Source organism: Tupaia chinensis, unplaced genomic scaffold (genome assembly GCF_000334495.1).
Source record: "Tupaia chinensis unplaced genomic scaffold, TupChi_1.0 Scaffold000130_1, whole genome shotgun sequence".
NCBI lineage: Eukaryota > Metazoa > Chordata > Mammalia > Scandentia > Tupaiidae > Tupaia > Tupaia belangeri.
In genome coordinates this window covers 22,695-26,895 of record NW_006159599.1, presented here as the reverse complement: position 1 = coordinate 26,895, position 4,201 = coordinate 22,695, and the positions used below count along the sequence as shown (strand labels likewise).

The following is a 4,201-nucleotide window of genomic DNA, read 5'->3' as shown; positions in this document are numbered from 1 at the left end:
TCGTCATGTGGGTCCGCATCTGGCGCAGAGGCTGGGGCACCCTGGAACCACCTGCATTGGTCGCAAAGGCAGTGTCCGCCTCGACGGGTCATGAATGTGCTCATCGCAGCCGGCAAGGGCCCAGTCCTGCCCCCGCCACCGCCTGCTGTCGCTCAGAGGTTCATTTGCTCCTTTCCCGACTGCAGCACCAATTACAACAAGGCCTGGAAGCTAGAAGCTCACCTGTGCAAGCACATGGGGGAGAGGCCATTCGTCTGTGACTATGATGGGTGTGGCAAGGCCTTCATCAGGGACTACCATCTTAGTTGCCATGTCCTGATTGATACTGGAGAAAAGCCATTTGTTTGTGCAGCTAGTGGTTGTGTTCAAAAATTCAACACAAAATCAAACTTGAAGAAACATTTTGAACGTAAACATGAAAATCAACAAAAACAATACATCTGCAGTTTTGAAGGTTGTAAGCAGACCTTTAAGAAGCATCAGCAGCTGAGAATCCACCAGTGCCAGCATACCAGTGAGCCCCCATTTAAGTGTACCCAGGAAGGATGTGGCAAACACTTCGCCTCCCCCAGCAGTCTGAAGTGACATGGGAAGGTGCATGAGGGCTACAAATGTCAGAAGGGATGCTCCTTTGTGGCAAAAACATGGACGGAACTCCTCAAACACACCAGGGAGACCCATAAAGAGGAAATAACATGTGAATTATGCCAGAAGACATTTAAGCAAAAAGATTATTTCAAGCAATGTATGAAAACTCATGGCCCAGAAAGGGATGTATATCGGTGTCCACGAGAAGGCTGTGGTAGAACCTACACAACTGTGTTTAACCTGCAGAGCCACATCCTCTCTTTTCATGAGGAACAGTGTCCATTTACATGTGAACATGCCGGCTGCGGCAAGACCTGGCAAGACCTTCGCAATGAAACAAAGCCTCAATCGACATGCTATTGTGCATGATCCTGACAAGATGAAAATGAAGCTTAAGACAAAACCAGCTCATGAAAAACGGAGTTTGGCCTCTCAGCTCAGTGTATATATCCTTCCCAAATGGAAACAGCTGGGCTCACCTCTGCCGAAAAATGGAGAGTCCGCGAGTTGTATCAAAGACAGGGTGATCACGATAGTTGAAGTACTGACCCTCAATTAAGTATCATTTACTTTGTTTAAAAGACTGCGAACCAGAGAATTTATTTTATTTCAGAAGCTTATTTTTCCTTATTAAAGTCACTGAGGAACATTTGATACCCTATCATTTCCATTTTCTTTGTTCAAAATGTCTCTCTCCTGGGTCTTTTGAGTTTCTTTACATGCCTTTTCTTCTTTTTTGCTCAAATGACGAAGGACACACATCAAAGCTTTTCCTCCTTTAACAGCTTGTGGCCTGGATGAGAAGGTAGCAATTCCAGGTATAGTCTAGAGTATCTGATTAAATATTGCCTCCTAAAAAAGTAAAACAGCCAAAGACCAATTTAAAAGTCAATGTCTTTGATGCTCTCATTAATGCTTAACACTCATAAAAGCCTGTATTCTCGGTTACTGCTATTTAAATATTAGCTAAACAGTTCTTACATACCTAGCTAAACTGAAGTCTATACAATAACTCCTTATGAACTGATACACAGAGACTTGATCATTTAAAACCGCTACCTTGGCATGTCAATAAGGGGCTATATTTGACCCCAAGCTACCCCTTCCCTAGAACAAACACAAAGCACTAGATTTGGGCATTGGCAAACTGCCCACTTACCTCCATAACTATTAGTATAGCACGGCTCCCAACACACACACTAACACAGAACTATGAGGTGATTAAACAGAGATCCAGGCTCCAGAGATTTGTTAGATGGTCAGTGTGCCACTAGGGCTCAAGAACACTGGACTAATTATGCTTGTGTGGTGGAAAAATTATCAAGTATATAAAAGCCAATTAGTCCGAAAACTTATCCTCAGACTGTAAGCTGATAAACTTGCTAAAAGTTGGTTTGACCATGAATGCTTCTCATAAGAATGAACAGAATAAACAAGTCTATAAAGTTTCTAGTTTTCCTGTTTAAAGGTTAGATGTTCTACAGTCTGTAAAACAGCATAGTATATAGCTTTTAAATTATAAAGTAGAATATTTTCATACGACAAAATAGAATGTACAGTATGCTTCTTACATTTTGAAAAACAAACTGGAATGCTGTTATCATCACTGGGTAGAATTACTAGTCTCCTTGCCTGGCCTTTGGATTTTCCACATCATATTTTCACATCAAAGAACAAGCAAGCAGTTACTCATACCTGCTTTTACTTACTGTTTTCTCTTCTGGCTCGTCTACGTTTTTCCCTTTCTTTATAGTAATTTGAACTTGGTATTTTTTCTCAATCCACTGCTGAATCTGTTTACTCTTTGTGTCCAAGTCATGTTGTCCAATATTTGAAGAAAAAGTTAATTCCTTCATCAGGGTTGGTTCTAGTTTGAACTACATGTCTGAGGTGAAAAATACAGCTTCAAAGCAAATGGGCGAAAAGACAGATTATACTTGTGACATGAGAATAGGGGAAGGATTTCATTAAAAAAAATATATATATATATTGACACATATATCAAAAATACTTTGTGTCCAAATCATGTTGTCCAATATTTGAAGAAAAAGTTAATTCCTTTATCAGGGTTGGTCCTAGATCTTCCCAGAAGGACTACATGTCTGAGGTGAAAAATACAGCTTCAAAGCAAATGGGCGAAAAGACAGATTATACTTGTGACATGAGAATAGGGGAAGGATTTCATTAAAAAAAATATATATATATATTGACACCTATATCAAAAATGCTGTGGGTAATAAAAGGAGGTGAAACATTAAAAAGAATGAAATCCTTGGGGGTGGCAGGTAGTGTGGTTAGAGCACTGGACATGGCCAACTACGGTTCAAGTACCAGACCTGGTGGCTTACTTTCCCTCTTTCTCTCTCTCTGATCAAATTTTAAAAAAATAATAATACATAAAATTAATTCTGAAAACAAAAAAGATGAAATCCTGTCACTTGAGGTATCAAGAGTAAGTCAGCAGGATGTTGTGTTAAGTAGTATCAGCCAGGCACAGAAAGAGACACTGCATGTTCTCACGGAAGTCGAAAAGGACAACCTCAGGAGTAAGAAGACTTTCTTCTAGAAGCTGGACAGGATGGGGAGGGGGAGAGTATGTTGTTTAATGGAAGCAAAATTACAGATAAGAGGAACAACTTCTAGTGTTATATAGAGTAAAACTGCATGAAGATATTATAGCAGCAATTTAGTGTGTATCTCAAGAGTCACTAAAAGATGATTTCAGATGTTCCCAACACAAATAAATTTGAAATGATGGAAAAAAAAAGAATAAGCCTGATTAGTTTAACATCTCCCTTTTGGATGTTTCAGGGGCCCTCCGTAAACATCCAAGAGTTACTTTGAGGTCAAAGATCCTCTGTCAGCATTAAAACTAAAAAAAAATTAAAAAAATAATAAAAAAAAGAAACAGAAAAAGTAACATACAACACTAACTGTTTTATTAAACCAACCACATCAAGATAAACATGATGTTGTTTGATTAACAAAAACCTAGACAACATATATGTTGAAAATTGTGAAGATTTTCACTTATCAATGCTTTCTTTTTCATTACATTTGAAACCAGATTGTTTACTAAAGGTATATGAACTTGAAAAGCATTTAAACCAATTTTTATGCGTTCTCTTTTTATAAACCAAAGGGAATAGAATTCTTTTTTTAAATTATTTTTTATTATCATCATAATCTTATTTATATTACATTGGATTGCATATAACTTTACAGTATATTACATTGCTTTTTCAAAAGGGAATGCCATGCACATCAGTCAATACAGAGACATTAATCTCCCCACTTCATCATTCAATATCTTTTCATTGTTTTTCCCAATCATTATTATTATTATTCCAGTTATTTTTTATTTTTTATTTTTCTTGGTTTTAAATTTTTTTTTAATTTATTCATTCTCTACATTAATTCACTATACACCATCACAACACACAAATGAATTTTCCATCCAAAATACACTGTGCATTGGCTCAGTCAAGCACATCAACATACATGTTCTCAGCAAATAATTTTCCAATTCTTATGTCCTGCATACCTTGCCTTTTGTTTTGCCATCCTTGATTCCCCATCCCCCACCCTCTGCTATGTCCCATCCTCCTCCCCC

At 37.8% G+C, this 4,201-nt stretch overlaps 1 pseudogene; it reads left to right on the top strand.

Annotated features, from left to right (window-relative positions):
* The first annotated feature begins 5 nt into the window (after positions 1–5).
* Positions 6–1,147, top strand: LOC102473223 (transcription factor IIIA pseudogene; annotated as a pseudogene).
* The last annotated feature ends 3,054 nt before the right edge of the window (positions 1,148–4,201 follow it).